The sequence below is a fragment of the Cebus imitator genome, unplaced genomic scaffold (assembly GCF_001604975.1).
Source record: "Cebus imitator isolate Cc_AM_T3 unplaced genomic scaffold, Cebus_imitator-1.0 Scaffold573, whole genome shotgun sequence".
NCBI classification, from domain to species: domain Eukaryota; kingdom Metazoa; phylum Chordata; class Mammalia; order Primates; family Cebidae; genus Cebus; species Cebus imitator.
In genome coordinates, this window is record NW_016107888.1 from 282079 (window position 1) to 299600 (window position 17522).

The following is a 17522-nucleotide window of genomic DNA, read 5'->3' on the forward strand; positions in this document are numbered from 1 at the left end:
CCTGGCCAATATAGTAAAACCCCACCTCTACTAAAAATACAAAAAATTAGCTGGGTGTGGTGGCACACGTCTCTAATACTAGCTACTTGGAAAGCCGAGGCAGGAGAATCGCTTGAACCCAGGAGGCAGAGGTTGCAATGAGCTGAGATAGCACCATTGCATTCCAGCCTGGACAACAGAGCAAGATTCCATTCCCCACCCTTCCCCCTCAACAAAAAAAAATTTGATTACATAAATAAGCTTTCTTCCCCATGAAAATACTACTTGTTATTTCACACTTGGTCTAACACACACAAAATCCCCACCCTATCTGGCGCAGATACACTTAATAGGCAATATCAAGTACGATTTCCATTTTATTTTTCTCCAGGGAATAGTTGTCTTCAGTCTTTTACTCAGCTCCTTACATGGGTTTTGGTGGGGGTCGTGGGGCAGCACCCGCAGGTCTAAATCGGGGTGGCGGTGTTCGGTCCTTGCGGGCTTCACGAGATCGATTCCTGACTACTTTGCTGTGAATTGCACAACTCACACAGTAATGTAGCTTCACATAGAGCTTGGGAAGTACATAGGCATCAAAGACACTCGCTTCAGAAATATCCCTGACTGCTGCGGCCTCCACTATGTTTCAAATGACGAATTTCTTAATGGCCTTGTCCTTGGGCACGCATCGGGCACAGTTCGTGCAGCGAATAGGCTGAACATGGCCGCGGCCCTTTTTGGCACGACCGTTGTTCCTTCTTTTCTTTGTCATTTTGGAAGCTCGCAGCAGAAAAAGCCCCAACAGGGCTTTTATAAGGCTCAAATAATATGATCCAGGGGTCAGAGTTGAGTAAACTACAGAACAGTCCTTGCATTCCACCCCAGGGGCCCAATAATGAGGCTTTTCTCTAACTCTCAGAAAACACAAAGCTAAGGGAAATAAGTTCTGCAGTTGGGTTTTCTGTGTGTGTGTGTGTGTGTGCGCACGCATATATACATATGCGCGTGCACACACACACACACACACACATTTAAACCGTTGGTGCTATACTTTCTGCTGCCAAGATTGTAGGTAGATGACTGAAAAATATAATACACAGAATGGCCTGCGTAGAAACCTGGCTCTTGGAGGTGACATGACTCAGTTTCCTTGACTGTAAAGTGGAGGCTGACTATATAATCCAGGTACAGACACTCAGTAAGCACCCAGCAAATGAACTTTTCCAGGGGGTCTGGATTGGAGTCAGCTGTGCAGAATGAAAACAAATGACAAAAGGGGAAACACACAGAGTTATTATTCTCCCCCATAAAAATGCAGGAGGTGACAGTCCAAGCTGGGATGGCCTCTCCTCCAGGCACTGTCTCTCTGCTTTGCTCCCCTGCGGCACCTTGTTCAACTGGCATGTCAGCATTCCCAGCAGCACGAAGGAGGAAGGGCAAATGGACTCTCCCCATCTCTCTGTCCACCCCCTTTTTTCAAAAATAGATAGGAGGGCTGGGCGAGGTGGCTCATGCCTATAATCCTAGCACTTTGGGAGGCTAAGGCGGGCAAATCACAAGGTCAGGAGTTCAAGACCAGCCTGGCCAGCATGGTGAAACCCTGTCTCTACTGAAAATACAAAAATTAGCCAGGCATGGTGGCAGGTGCCTGTAGTCCCAGCTACTCAGGAAGCTGAGGCAGGAGAATCGTTTGAACCCAGGAGGCAGAGGTTGCAGTGAGCCGAGATCGTACCACTGCACTCCAGCCTGGGCAACAGCAAGACTCTGTCTCAAAAATAATAATAATAATATAATAATATCGAATAATAACAACAACAGAAATGTGTCTTGCTCTGTTGCCCAGGCTGGTCTTGAACTCCGTTCCTTGAGCGATCCTCCCACCTTGGCTTCCCAAAGTGCTGGAATTTACAGGAGTGAGACACAGTGCCCAACCTCTCTACTTTTTTTCTCTTTTTTTGAGACAGAATCTCACTCAGTCACTGAGACTGGAGTGCAGAGGCATAATCGCAGCTCCCTGTCATCTCCACCTCGCAGGTTGAAGCAGTTCTCCTGCCTCAGCCTCCCGAGTAGCTGGGACTACAGGCAAACGTCACCACACCTGGCTAATTTTTGTATTTTCAGTAGAGACAGGGTTTTGTCATGTTGGCCAGGCTGGTCTTGAACTCCTGACCTCAAATGACCCATCTGTCTTGGCGTCCCACAGTGCTGGGATTACAGGCGTGCGACATTGCACCCAGCCCTCCTTGACCTGTCTTAAGGAGGTGTTCTGAAAGTCCACAGCTGCTCTGTAGACCAACTGGTCAGAACTACATACTTGGCAGTGAGGAGCTGCTGGGGAGGCTGGGAGATGCAGCCTATAGGGAGCTTGTGGACCCAATAATTCTTCCCTGTTCTTCTTCCTCATCAAAATCTATTCTCAAGGAAAAGAGCTAAGGTAGGGCTGCCAGATAAAATGCAGGGTGCCCAGGTGAGTATGTTCCAGGAAATATTTGGGACACAGACTAAAAAATTGTTGTTTTCTGAAACTCAAATTTAACCGGGTGTCCTTTTCCCTCCTAAATCTGGCAATCCTAATCCACGGTTACATTTATTTCCAGGATGCAGAAGGCTCTGGCCTTACCTTTTGAGTCAGGATGTTGCACTTTGACAGAAGGCTCTGGAAGGAAGGCTTAAGGGAGCTTTCCAGAGGGAAGTGTGGTATTGGGGTAGGTCTGTCTTTGGCTGCTGGAGGAGCCCAGGGTTCCCCAGGAAAGCCTTCTCTGGAGGCCTTTTGAGAGAGACAAAGCAGAGGGGTGGAGGAAGGGCGGCCCAGGTGGAAGGAGTGGGGACAAAGGTGAGTGTCCCTGGGCAGGAAGTGCTGAAAGACAGAAGGAGGGAGGCCACCAGGCCTGGGCCCAGAGCCAGCCTGGGAGACTCCCAGCCGCTCACTTCCCGGGGCTCCCTTTTCCAGCCCCTTGCTTTCCAGGCAGCAGTGCCATTATTTGGGGAAACCAGCTAACCAGATAGGACAGCAAACCGGGGATTTATGTGGTGTGGGAACAGCTCAGGTTTCCCTCACTGTTTACCCAGCAGTATTTTTTAAAACAGAAATCAGCGTGCGGGTAACCGCAGCTGTGAGTTACTAGCTCTGGCTGTGAGAGCTGGGGTGGGGGGAGTCTCTTCAGAGCCCTCTGCCCACTGGCCTGGGAGCTGCTGAAGGAATGTGCCTCTCCTGACCCAGGCCAGGTGGAGAGGGTGGCCCCAGGGAGGTCCCGATTACTGCCCAACTCGCCCTTCCCCTCCCGGTGAAGGCCAGCATCCCCAGGGGAGGTGTGATGATGGTTCAAGGTCTAAAGCCTTAGAGATCGGTCAGTTTAGGGGTCAGAACCCATGGAGCCAGGCAAGCAAACACAGGCTCTCCAAACCAGCTGGGCGGGAGACACCTGGATTCCTTTGATAGGAGAAAGAGGGGGTCAACAGCTACTTGGCACTGGCCAATTTCCCCTTGCATGAACATGGGCCCAGTATAACCAACCATATCTTCCCATATGTCCAGAAAAGCCATATTCCCAGATTTTTTTCTTTTTTTTATCAGCAGCCCTGTCAACTTTTAAGTGTTGGCAATGAATTTAAGACACTGCCATTCCATTAAAAGCAGCCCAGACCGTGGCGCGACTAGTTATCTGCAATCTCTGATCTTCGCCAAGTCTCTCTGGTCCCCATTTTACAGATCAGGAAACTGAGGCCCAGAGAAGCCTAGTGATTTAGCCACGGCTGCATCAGTTGTTAATGGGAATGCTGTGAGGCTGGGAAGCCTGTTGCATGTTCTTTGCCCAGCCCAGCAGTTTTGCTGGCTTGGCTACGCTAGGGGTCTCACCAAGCAGTTCTCAAGTGCTTCCTGTGCGTCTCTCATTTGCATAGACATGACATTTACAAACACATCCATCATCTACTTGATTCTGGCAAGGACCCTGAGGGAGCAGAGCTGGCATCAATCCATTTTTTAAACTGGTGAGAACACTGAGGTTTGGAGAGGCTGGTGATCTGCCAAAGTCACAGTCCTAGAAAGGGCTGGAGCCAGTGCCTCCTATTACAGATCGAGGGTTTTTCCATCCCTAAACTCAGTCATCCCATAAAAATGTCAGGCTCCTTGGGGAATACAGCTTGAGATGGATAATCAGCTCCTCCTAAAAGGGAACCATAAATGGATGGGATACTTGGGTAAACCGAATATTCTTTGTAACTTAAAGTTAATTGAAAATCCATAGGTTATCAATTTTCCAAGCAGGAGAATAAAATAGAAGGTATTTCAAAGAGCAATTATAGTAGGCATGGCTTAATCTTTCTTTGATGATTCTGAAGGCATTTTCAGGGGAATGTAATGCCTTAGGGCATCATTATGAACACCAATAATTACTTTCGAGGCAAGTTCTCATCCATCCCCTCCTGGCTGTCTGGGGTGTTTTGAGAGAGGATCAGGCAGGGAGTAGTGAGCGTGTGCCTGTCTGTGTTACTTGCTGCTCTCTCCGCCTTTGTCCATTTCAGAGTGGTGTTGCAGAAGACGCAGTGTCCCTGGAAGGGGGAGGTCACTTCACCTTAATGAGCTTCTGCTTCTTTCGTAAGACAGGGTAATGCCAACTCCTATACTCGTTGTCAAGATTTTGTGGGGCTCAGGTGTCAGTGTCAGAGCAGGAAGAAACTTCAGATCGCAATGTGCACTGGCTTCATTCTGCCATGGAAAAATCTGAGGCCCAGAGAGGTTAGGGACCTCATCCAAGGTCACCCAACCAGGGAGAGGATGCCAGAATCTGTGTTTTCTGCTTCCTAGCCTCTTTCCTGAATACACTAAGGAAGAAAAAGATCTGGAGGGATGGAAAGGTGAACACTTGGTTACACATGCAAACAATACTGGGGTCTCTCTGGTCAGAGAAGAAAAGGTCTGATCTTCCAGCCTCAGAAGAGGGGCCGTCCAATTCCTGGAGGAGGTGAACCCCTTAGTTCAGGGCAGGGAGGAGCCTGGGGGAGCAGGACATCACTGTGAGGTTTATAGTTTCATGAATGTCAGAGCTTTTTAAAATGTGGTAATTTTAAGTGTGCGGCCTCCCAGGGTCTTTCTTCTTTTAATTGAAGAAATAAACCACCTCCTCTAAGGCGTGCTTGGCCAGAGAAAGGCAGGTGCAGCACTCACGGAGGAGAGCAGCAGCTTAGAAGGATTCTGTGTCATGGAGAAGTAGAACATCCCAGAAACAGAAAGGAGCCAGCCTTGACTGAGCCCCAGGAGAGGCAGGACACCAGGGGTGCACACACATAAACACACATATACACATATGCACGCCTCCTCCCTGGAGTCTGAGAGTCCCTACATACCTCCTGTGCATGTGGGCCACACATCACACAAAATTGAATACAGACAGGCTTGGAGCACGAGCACACGTGTGTCCTTGCCAGATGGCCTTAGGGATGCTAGTAAGCATGTTTACCCATAGGGCAAAGCCCCTGTATCTGGGCAGAAACGCCAAAGCAGGGGAAGGCACACATGTACACACACAGCCACAAAAGCTCAGTCCACACTTAGCATTCCTAACAATGCACACACACAGCTAGACACGCAAGGAGACACGTCAGGTCAATGTTCTCACTCCTGCTCGCCATATACGTGTGCATGTCCACATTCACCAGTGGAGTATATATAGTTCAGATTGGCAGACAGCTAGACACAGAGGTGAGCTCTGAAACCCGATGTCTACACACTCTGGTCTTTGTTACACACACACACACACACACACACACACACACTCTCTCTCTCTCTCTCTGAACCGATGTCCTCAGCCTTTGGTTATTTTTATGTTTTTTTTTTGAGCTGGGGTTTCACTCTTATTGCCCAGGCTGGAGTGCAGTGGTGCGATTTCATCTCATTGCAACTTCCACCTTGGGGGTTCAAGTGATTCTCCTGCCTCAGCCTTCCGAGTAGTTGGATTACAAATGCCTGCCACCACGCCCTGCTAATTTTTGTATTTTGGTAGAGACAGGCTTTCGACACATTGGCCAGGCTGATCTTGAACTGACCTCAAGTGATCTGCCTGCCTCAGCCTCCCAAAGTGCTGGGATTACATGCGTGAGCCACCGCGCCTGGCTGAGACTTCGGTTATTTTGAAAGCTGAATGTGTGGTTGCATTTTTAAACAGCAATAGCATTCACATCCTCCGTCAGTTCAACCCACACCACAACTCCCACTTTTGGCACCCAAACAGTTAATTTCTCATTTCCTGGGCCTTCAAAGTCCTGCTGTAGTCTCTGGAGGAGCTTTCGCCTACAGAGGAGGAGTAAGGGAAACTAGTTCATGGATTTAGGTAGAAACATTTTAGGTGTAGCTTTCACAAACAGAGGAGTGAGAAAAACTGATTCATGGATTTGGATGGAAACATCGTGGCATGAACCCGGCTGAGGGCCTGGGAGCGCCATCTGGTGGTGAGAATTAGAACCGCAGCACTTGCTGCAATGTGCCCAGGCCAGAGAGCTCTACCTTCCGAGAGGGAGGACCCACTCTTCTGACCCTAGAAAGGGGGAACCGATGGGGATTTCAAACCACTGTGGCCCCACAGCTGCATGCAGACACAGGGGATAGGAAGAGAGCTACCTACAGGTTACTAACCCCTTCCGTTTTAAAACAGCCCAGGCTTATGTCTACTCTGAGCTTCCATTTTCTAGGTTTTAAGTGGAAGACACATGAACCCCCAGTGGGCGGCTGACTGTCCCTACTACAAGTCTGTGATGTCTCCGCCCAGTGGCAGAGCTGGAAGCCAGATGCTGTCCGGGCTGCATCTGCCTTGTTCACCAGCATAGGCCTAAAACCATGGAGGAGGCTTTGGCTTGGATCTCCACCTGGCCTGTGTCTGAGAGGCTCTCAGACACCTTAATGCTATTTCCAACCAAATCTCCTGCTGATTCTTTAGGTTCTCTGTTTCTAGGTAGATTCACTTCGGTAGATTTTTTTTATTTTTTTTTTTGAGACAGGATCTGCCTCTGTTACCCAGGCTGGAATACAGTGGCACAATCTTGGCTCACTGCAGGCTTGACCTCAACTTCAAGTGATCCTTCATCCTCAGCCTCCCGGTATCTGGGACCACGGGTGTGCACCACCACAAGGGGCTAATTTTTGTACTTTTTTGTAGTTATGGGATCTCACCATGTTGGCCAGGCTGGTCTCAAACTCCTAGGCTCAAGCGATCCATCCACTTTGGCCTCCCAAAGTGCTGGGATTCTAGGTGTGAGCCACCATGTCCAGTCCCTGACTTCTGTAGACGTTTGAATGGTTTAAATCTACTGTGTGCAGAGTGCAAGATGCAGTCAGGTGTCTGGATGGACCAGGTGATCTGGCATCTTATAGACTTGGGTTTGAACCCCAACTGAGCCACTTACTGGCTGGGTGTCTTTGGGTGAGTTTCTAAATCTCTCTGACCCCTAAGCTGGTAACAATATTGCCAGGCAAGTTGGTGCACACAGCAGGGCCCACATTGACATCTCACAGCACCCAGCAGGTCACCGTGGGTATGATAGGATGGTGGGTCACTGTGCCAGCCCTGAAAGAGTTCAAGTTCAGACAGGGGCCGATGGTGGACCAGACCCAGACAGAGATTCTGAGTTGCTGCTGAGACGGGGCGAGGGTAGTGGGTACATGGGACGTCACATCACCCAGCAGCCGAGGGCTAGGACCCACACTCGGGGTGGGGCAGCCTGGTCTGCCTTTCCTGCAGGAGACTTTCCCAGGCAGGCTTGTCCCTCCAAAATGCACGAATCAAATCCTCTCAAGACCAGTCTCATTTTCCTTGTGCTGCGGGAGCAGGCTACGGGCAGACTTTGTTGCAAATGTTAAGAATCACCTGTCAATCCACAAACTGGCATTGAGTGACTACCTAAGAGAGCAAAGAAACTCCTACCTCAGGAGCTCCTGCCAGGCCTCTTGGGGAGGTCTGGCCAGCTCTGCAGGAAGAGAATGAACTTGGAGAGGGTGTGGAACGGATGAGGACTGAGGATGTGGGCACTGCCGTTCAGAGAGGAGAGGTCTCTGGACAGGGCTGGTCTGGGCAGGTCCAGGGAGGGTGGGACTGGAGCCCGGACTTGAAAAAGGGAGAGGACTTAGGAGACTCAGAGGAGGAGGAAAGTGTGTGAGCAGTAGGCAGGGTGTCTGTGTGTGCGTCTGTGTTTGCGTGCGTGTGTGTGTGTGTGTGTGTGTGTGTGCGCGTGCATGCCTGTGTGGGGCTGGAAAAGAACAAAGCCAGAGGGTGCACAAGGCATCCCAAAGTCAGGGCAATGCAGAACAGGAACACAGCAGTTTTGGTCAAGAGGAAAGTTCTGATGGAAAGCAAAGGGAGAGACTGTTAGAAGGGCTGAGAGCCAGGATGCCAGGTATGGGGTACAGAGGGCAACGGAAGGGCTGACGTGGGTGGTGGGGTGGGGAAGCATTTCGTAGGGAAGCGGGCAGCTCCAAGGATGGGTGGGAGGAGGGAGGGTCCTAGAGGGCATGAGGGGAGACCGGCAGTTAGGGACTGGGAGGAGAAATGCCCTGAGGTGGGCTGCCATAGGCGGGGAGGGGCAGGCAGCGGAGGCAGGGGGCTGACCCCGCAGAAGCCTGGAGCAGTCTGTAGCTTTTTAATGCTTCCTAGGGAATTCTACTGCTAAGTAGCCATGGGTTCAACAGGTCTCTAGGATTTGCCTTGAATTACGGCCCTGAGGTCCCCTAGGTCTGGGGTCTCATAAATTCAGTAGGGAGGGCACACCTGTGTCTGAGTCTGAGCAGCTCAGAGCCCCCAGTATTGTCACTGAACTGCTCACTGAACTTGCAGAGCAATCAAATCCCAGGGCAGAAGAAAGACCAGGAGGGCAGGGTGGCCCCCAGCTCCCTCCCAGCCCAGGGCTGGGGAGAGACACCTCTGGCTTGAGACTCCTCTGGCCTCTAACAAGTCTTGCACTCTCTCTCTCTCTCTCTCTCTCTCTCTCTCTCTCTCTCTCTCTCTCGTTACTGTCTCCCTCCTTCCTTCCTTCTTTCTTGGGAATCAGAATAGAAACTTCAAGGCCTGGCTTTGTCCCTCTCTGGCTGTGGTCAAGCCATATGAGATTTAGACATTTTAGCGCCTCCTGACTCCTGAGGCTGGAGAAAGCAGAAAGCCAAATGGGCTTGGCAAACAGAAGAGGGGGGCAGTTAATGTTCTCTGCAATGCTTTCTTACTTCCCTTGTTTAGACACCCCTCCTACTCTGACACAGACCCCCAACCCCTGTGCCGTTGCGCTCACTCCCACCTGGGGTCAGGCTGTGGTGAAAGGTCAAGGTGAAGGTCATGATGGTCCTATTGCTGCCACTTCCCTGGGGTGAGCAAGATCCTGTGGTGGCTCCAGCTCTCAAGGGAGACCCCATGGCAGTCCACGCAGAGGCTGTTCCAGTTCTGGAGAGGTCACGGTGTGACCCCAAGATCTGCATCTTTTCTCTGCCAAAGCAGGGCATGGTAGCAACTGCACATGGGTCCCAGTCCTCAGCAAAGTCCCTCCAGCTCCCTGCTGTCCACAAGGTGGATCAGTTTCAGGCTGGGTCATCTGTCCCTGCATTGGAGAAGAGTTTGCACTGTGAATCTCCCCTCCACCAGGGAAGGCTGGTGAAAGTCACTGGCTGGGGGCCCTCGCTGCTCCAGGGTGCTTCTGGGGGCCAGACCCGTGGGCCCTCACCCTTGAGGCCCATTTTGTACCTCTTAGAACAAAGCCATTTCTGGTAAATAGGTTGGATGGTTTGGGCAGCAGGGAGGGCACAGAACCTTTCAGGATTAGCAAGCTCATGACAGTTTCTCTTTAGGCAAGAGAGAAGGTCGAGGAGGAAAGACTGGCAGGGCTTGGAGAGCTGGAAAGGAAGACAGACCCTGCAGGCCTGGGGATCCCATCTCTGACCACCAACCCCAGACCCCACCTCCCATGGACTCTGATTTGATATTCTTGTTTAAGGAATATCAAAGAAGCTGCATGTATTTGCATATCAATTCCCTTTCCCGTATCCACATGCAGCGCGTTTCTTCGTTTTGGTGCTCAACCCCTGGCACCTTGGTTATTCTGGGCGGCAGGTTTTCCGAAATGGTAGAGGACAACGCCCCTCACCTTGAACTCAGGAGTCTGGGGTGCACAAATGCTGCGATTTTACAGATGGGGAAACAGAGGCACGGGGAAGGTCTCAGCCTTCCCATGGTCCACTGGGACCAGAACCCAGGTGGTAGGACTGGGAGAGCCACTTCCTTTTTCTCTCCTCGAAAGCAGCCTGAGCTCGCTCCGCGGGTGGGGGCTGCAGCTATCCAGAGCACCCCATTTCTGGATGCAAAATAAAGAGCCAGGCGGTGTTTGGCCCTCATCTGCCCACAGACTTTGGCTCCAGGGCATCCTCCGAGAGAGGAGCCTTGGGTCGCAATGGTCCGCGCTGGGCGTGCGGAGAGTCCAGAGGCTGCAGTCTCTAAACCGAAACCCGCCCAAGCCTCGCGGCCGCCTTCCCGCCGGTCTCCCACGGCCTCGGCGGGGCGCTGGCGCCCTCTGCTGGCCGAGTCTCGCTCTGCGTGCAAACGCCCTAGAAATCAGCCAGCAGCTCCCTGGGGCCCCACAGGAGGGACGACCCACATAGGTTCACCTTGTCATTTTTTAGCTGTATGACCTTGAGAAAGCTAATGAACCTCAGAGCCCTACCTGTGAAATGGAAATAACATCGCCTACATTTCAGGGTCAGTGTAAGGCTTGCATAGAATGCCATATAGAAAGCACCCAGCACATTGTAGGTATTTTTAATGGTAGCGATGATTAGTAACAGCCAACTCACATGGTGAGTTGAGATCTGAGAAGGCTCCTTACAAAGGTAAATGACAACCAAGTCTCCTTGCAAGGCAGCAGGTGTGTTACTAATACATCCCGAGGTGATGGGCCCTCTGGGGGTGTCAGGAGACACACAGCCTCTGTTTTATTAGGAAATAAAACAGAATCTGGTCTGCTTTAGTTTTCCTCCTTCTATTTACTGCATTAGAAAAGTTTCCTTTTGTTTATTGCCTATTCTGAGGGTTGAGGGTGAGGGGAAGGCATGTCTCCAGCCAGGTAGGATACAAAAGTGTCTCACTTCCCAGGAAGGGTTTGAGGCTCTGCCAAGGGCAATTGACTTCTGTTGCTAATGATTTGGATTTGGCTTTTAACAGACCATCAAGGTGAAAGTGAAAGGAGCCTTTCACTCCTTGGAGAGTCAAGAGGGTGTGGGGTGGGACCTCCAGGGGAATGAGGATTGAGCGAGGCTGCTGCTGGGACCCCAGACCTAGGAATCAGATCTGGGGAAGGGGTCTTCAGGGCCACTCCATGAGTCAGGAAAAGCCAGTGGGTGGACAGTGAGAAGGGCCAGCAAAGACACTGTTTGCTGGAGTTGTCCCAGCCAGTGGCTATGACTGAGACTGTTCCATGTCCCATGTCCTGTGCCCAGGGTCCTGCCATTGGATGGGAATTTTTTTTTTTTTTTTTTTTTTTTAAGATGGAGTCTTGCTCTGTCACCCAGATCTGGAGTGCAGTGGTGCAATCTCAGCTCACTGCAGCCTCCACCTCCCAGGTTCAAGCAATTCTCCTGCCTCAGCCTCCCAAGTAGCTGGGATTACAGGTGTGGGCTACCACACCCAGCTAATTTTTGTATTTTTAGTAGAGACAGAGTTTCACCATGTTGATCAGGCTGGTCTTCAACTCATGGCCTCAAGTGATCCACCCGCCTCAGTCTCCTCTGAGGAGGGAAGGGTCCTGCCTTCATCTCAACTGCTCAGCAAGTGGTCCCACCCCAGGGGGACCCTGGGAGGTAGGGGGAGAGGCAGCTAGCTAGGTGAGGGGCTGAGAGAGTGGGGAGGAGGTAAAGGGAAGAAGAGCGAGAGAGAGAGAGGGACTGAGCTGATTCTCAGCTCCTTGACCATTTGCTGAGCTCTGTCTGGGTGGACAGATGGTCCCAAGTCAGGCCACATCAGAGTGGCCTTCCTGCGCCCCCATACCGTGTATTCCTCAACATTGCTGGCCCCAGAGAGACTTTCCTTCAGATAAGCAAATGGCTGGCGAATGGTGAAAGACGCTGCAGAGAGAAGAAAGCACCGCCCGCTGCCGTGGGAATTAACATGATTTAGGAGATCTGCAGGTCACCCCCTCATGACTAAAAGCCATCCTGGAATGAAGGTCTGTGGCTATTTCTAGGCAAAACTGTCTGATGAGATGAAATAGCTCAACTCCTGACCATTAAGTCATGAAGGCCATGGCCATCGTAAATCTCATCTTTCCGGTCCTCTGGCCTGCGTGCAGTGCAGCCCAGCCAGTTGGCGGCAGCCACCTTGGTAGGAAGGGCCCTCATCCCTCCTGACCGTGCCCGAGGACTGGGCAGGCTGCAGTGCCAAGGCTGGTGCAAGCACCAAAGGCACCCTGTAGGTTTATTGTTTTCCCCAGTGATCTAGAATTACTCCTCTGATCTCCACCAGCTCAAATCCTCCTCAACTCACAAGGCCCTGCCACTTACCTGTCAGATTGCTTTGGGCAGGTAAGTTCATTTTCCTGAATTTTTACTTCCTCACCTTAAACGTGAGCAATACTATCTCCCTGGCAAGGTTGTTCATGAGGGTTAAATGAAATAATAATCACGGTGCATCCTGGAGCTCTTTCTTACAAGGCCGTGGCCCCAAATCTATCCCCTCTTCATGAGGATGCCCTTCCCCTATTGTCTCCCTGGCCATTTCCTACCCATCCTCAAGGGCCATGTCCTCAAGGGGTCCTCCTGGCTCACCCAGGCACATTGTATCCCCTTTGTATGGCTACGACTGCACATAGGTGCAGGAAATGGCTGGTTGCGTTTGAGGAACTTGGAAAGGGAGACGTGGTAGGGAAAGTAGTGGTTGGGGCACTTTCGGACTGAAGGATGTGGAGTTGGGGAATGCTGGATTCTTGGAGTTGAGGACGTAGCTTCTCTCCTCTCTAGCAAATGGGAGAAAGACCCTGCACCGTCCCTCCTGGACGCTAAGCCTGCAATTCCATGAGCAGCCACCAGGTGTCCGTGGTGTCCTGGATCAGTTGTAATGAGAGAGGGAGCCGGTGAAACCAAAAACAGTGCTTTTATAAATTCAGCGCTCTTCAGTCCCTATTAATAAGGTTAGAGCCACAGTTCTTGCTTCTCCTGTCCTGCCTCGCCTTGCCATGACATTCATTGGCATTCCTCTCCTCTGAGAACCCCCCTAGGAGACCTTGCAGGAGACGTCTCTGATGTTGGCTGTTCCTGCTGTCTGAAAAGCCAGTTAAGATACAAATATGTGAGAAGACACTGCTTGAATCTGCTCTCATTTTTTTTTTTAAGGTTTAGTTATTCACAGACTTTGCTTCTTTCTGACTAATAACGTGACACTTGTGACATAGTTCAAGATGGTGTATGGTGACCTTGTAGTTGAGAAGCACTGAGCTAGCCGTGCCAAGAAGGTCGCCTTCCTGGGACTAGTAAAAATTCCAGCCAGGAGGCCATCTCCGTCCAGCTTGTCCTGACTATCTTTTTGGAGAGGCAGCAGAGTGGAATGGCTAAAAGTGTGATTCGGGAACCCAGCCACCTGCGAGCAAAGCTTGTCTCTACCACTTACCAACTCTGAGAGCTTAGGCAAATTAACTATTCTCTCTGTGCCTCCGATTTTTCATCTGCGAAATGAGAGTAACAGTAGTCCTGCCTCATAGGGTTGCTGGGGTGATTGAATGAGTTACTGTCCATGGAAGACTGAATCAGTGCCTGGCACACGGTGAAGGTCTTATGAGCAGTAACTCTTATTATTATTAGAAAAGGTCCCAACTTACTCACTTATTGTTTACTTGCGTCGAATGCCAGGTTCAGGGTAATGTTCTTGTAAGATTAGAAATGGAGAGATGGGTCAGAAGGAGTTGGTTAAAATAGACCTCTTAACCCAAGCAGACAGGGCTGGCTTCATGGGCGGGAGACCTATGCAGAACCCAGGGCTCTGAGATTAGAAGGGCACTTAGTTTAATGCTCTGCTGTCCCCAGCTTGATATCTTCTTTTTTTTTTTTTTGGAGACAGAGTTTTGGTCTTGTTACCAGGAGAAGGTGCAATGGTGGGATCTCAGCTCACTGCAACCTCCAACTCCCGGGTTCAAGCAATACTCCTGCCTCAGCCTCCTGAGTAGCAGGGATTACAGGTGTGTACCACCATGCTCAGCTAATTTTTGTATTTTTAGTAGGGATGGGGTTTCACCATGTTGGCCAGGCTGGTCTCAAACACCTGACCTCAGGTGATCCACCCACCTCAGCCTCCCAAAGTGCTGGGATTACAGGCGTGAGCCGCCGTGTTGGCCGATATTCTTCATTTATGAAGGAAGGGCCCCAAATTTTTATTTTGCACTGGGCCCACAAATAACGTAGCAGTTCCCACCAACAGATTTGTGTAGATCCAGAGGGCCCCTTGCCTTCCTCCTGTGCTCACACTGGTTCCCTTTTTCCATCACAGGCAGGTACCCCACTTTGGGGTATTTGCCCCAGACTAAGCCTTTTGTTTCCCTTCCAACATTTTAATAAAAAGTTGCAAGTGTATGGCAATGCTGAAAGAATTTCACAGTGAACACCCATACACCTGCCGCCCAGAACCTGCCGTGAATGTCAGCTGGACTTACCCTTGCCATCTTAGTCATACTGTCCCTGGGACTCTGTCCTCAGCCACTGGACTTGCATCTCTTGCTGACAGCTCTAAGCCTTCTAGCCTTGCTGTCTGGACCAAGAAAGGCTTCCTGGGCTCTGAGAGTCAAATGCTGGCTTTTGAGGAAGGGGGATGGTGGAAAAGGCTGCTGGGGCCTTTGGAGCGAGGGAAAGACTGGCACCAAAGCTTCACCAGCCCAGGCAGTGGGGGCGCAGAACTGTTAAGGTGAGTTCTAGAAAAGGTTTTGTTCTGGAGTTTGTGGACCGAGGTTTCCATTTGTGACCAAGGTTCTTATTGGTTTTTTGGTAGTTTCTTGAACCCTGCATGGTCTTCTAAGCATTTCTCACCGACCTGGTCTGGGGGTGAACCCTGGCAGCCCTGCGAGGAGGTCAAAGAGAAGATTCATCTCCCCACTTCACATTGTAGGAAACTGAGTCTCAGAGGTTCCTTCCCTGGCCTGCCCACAACGCCAGGGCTAAAAGAGGCAGACCAAGCCCAGGGTCTTGAATCCCAACAATAGGCCCCCCCTTTTTTTGAGATGGAGTTTTGCTCGTGTTGCCCAGGCTGGAGTGTAATGGTTTGACCTCGGCTCACTGCAACCTCCGCCTCCCGGGTTTAGTGATTCTTCTGCTTCAGCCTCCCTAGTAGCTGGGATTATACCTGCCATCAAGCCCAGCTAATTTTTTGTAGTTTTAGTAGAGACGGGGTTTCACTATGTTGGCCAGGCTGGTTCAAACTCCTGACCTCAGGCGATGCACCCACCTCAGCCTCCCAAAGTGCTGGGATTACAGGTGTGAGCCACCACGCCCAGCTAATGGGCCTCTTTCTTTTGATCCCATGACACAGGTGCAAATATGTTGCATTCCCCTGGGTGATTTGAAGAAAAAAACCAAAAAACTCCAGCTTGTCCCCAGGAAAAAGAGGGTGTCTGGGCTGTGACTTACCTCTATGGGTGTGGTTGGGCTGAGCGTGATCACATTTCAAAGGGTTAGAACTCATTTCTCTCCCTTTCTAGCTTGGACCCAGGGCTCAGAAATGTGTGGACTCCCCCACAGCCCCTCCCAGCATCCCTGCCCCCTCCTGACTGCCTCGGGCAGGTGACACCTGTATTATTGCTAAGGGTTAAAAAGCCCCCGAATCAATAAAACCCATTAATGAGTGTTGGTACCTTGAAGGCTACAGATAAATCCCTTCTACTCAGTGAGTTCAATCCCATAAAACAGCTCTCCCCTTTCAATCCTAGCATTCATTTGATAGAAAATGTGGAGAAATTTTAAAAAGGTGACTTGCTAATTGCCTGTAAAATAAAAGGCAGATGGAAGCTTTATTACAGTTGAAGGAAGTCGGGAATATTAAGGTAAAATGTCAAATAACGATTGATTTTCCTTAGACATAAAGGGGCGATTTATGGCTTCCTAGTTACTACAAACGAGAAATTATTTGAAGTTCTAAAAAGTATGAGGAGAAATAAAGATTAAATAGAAGATGAAATCATAGGATTTCTCGAGGAGGTGACTTCAATGCCCCTGGGGGCTAGAATTCACGCGGCCGGGGTCTGGCCAGCTGGGGCTTGGCAGTTTCAAGATTTAGAGGCGAGATGTCTCCAAGGAGCAGGGAAGCGGCTGTTTGCTTTGTGTCTGAGGAACTAGGAAAGACAGATGAAGATAGGGAAAGTTGTGATGAGTGTCAATTTCAGATTGATGGATGTGGGATTAGGGGAAATGGGCTTCTTGTGGATGGGCCTATAGCTCTGCTCCCCAACTAGCAGATATCGGGGATCTAGGGAAGGGAAACATGAGCCGCCTTCCCTGGGACTTGGATGGCGTCCTTACAGTTGGGGGACACTGTCCTTGCTGGCCCCTGGACATCAGTGACTACACACATACCCCTGCAAGCCACAGCAGGACCCAGACCCTGTGGTGGCTTTGCTCGCCAACCTGTTCTCCACACTGACAGCCAAAGAGGAGGAGAGGAAAAGAACTCATGGCCAGGTGTGGTGGCTCATGCCTGTAATTCCGGCACTTTGGGAGGCTGAGGCAGGAAGATCCCTTGAGCCCAGGAGTTTGAGATCAGCCTGGGCAACATGGTGAAATCCCTGTCTCTACAAAAAAATATGGAAAAATTACCCAGGAATGATGGGATGCACTTATAGTCCCAGCTACTCTGGAGGCTGAGGTGGGAGGGTGGCTTGAGCTTGGGAGGTCGAGGGTACAGTGAGCTGTGATTGTGTCACTGCACTCTAGCATGGGCAACAGAGCAAGGCGATGTCTCAAAAAAAAAAAAAAAAAGGCTCCTTTCCAGGCTGCCAGGCTCATGTTAGACCAAGGTCCTGCAGAAGCTGACCCGAGACAAGGACTTGAGGACAAGTTTGAGAGATGCTCACGGGAAACTCCAGTGGAAGGTCAGGGAGGTGACCCAGGGAAGGAAGCAGCTTACAGGGGCGTGCTGTCAGGCAGGGCACCCCATAGGTGATGGGAGCTTAATTTTGCTGGGAAACTTGGGCGCCAGTGTGGAACCCACACCTCAGCGTGATCCCCCCGGAAGGATGAGGGAGCAGGTATTTACACGCCAACTCCATCCCTCCCTTGCTGAAGGCTGCTGGGTGGAGTGCGTGGGACACTCATTCTTCAGCACTCCCAGGGGCCCTCAGACTGTGCGGAGTTATGTCCACTGGGTCCAGGATGTGCTTTCCCTGTTCATGCCTCCTCATTCCTGCCACATGCAGATCAGAGCCCCCAGCTTTATGGAAGGGAACACAGGCTTGGAGAAGTTCAAGTGCGTTCCCACGACTAGGAGGAGGGAAAGCCAGGAGTTTGGCCCAGAGCTCCCTGACTGTAAAGCCCACACACTTTCTTCATTTTT

The 17522-nt window shown here is 50.8% G+C and overlaps 1 protein-coding gene and 1 pseudogene across 3 annotated transcripts in view; both read right to left on the reverse strand.

Annotated features, from left to right (window-relative positions):
- The window catches only part of MEOX1 (mesenchyme homeobox 1), a 61803-nt gene that overhangs the window by 28397 nt on the left and 15884 nt on the right, over positions 1–17522 (reverse strand). The gene's annotated exons all lie outside the window — the stretch shown is intronic.
- On the reverse strand, positions 339–765 carry LOC108294326 (annotated as a pseudogene). Its single transcript, XR_001820991.2, has one exon. The product of XR_001820991.2 is annotated as a 40S ribosomal protein S26-like (transcript).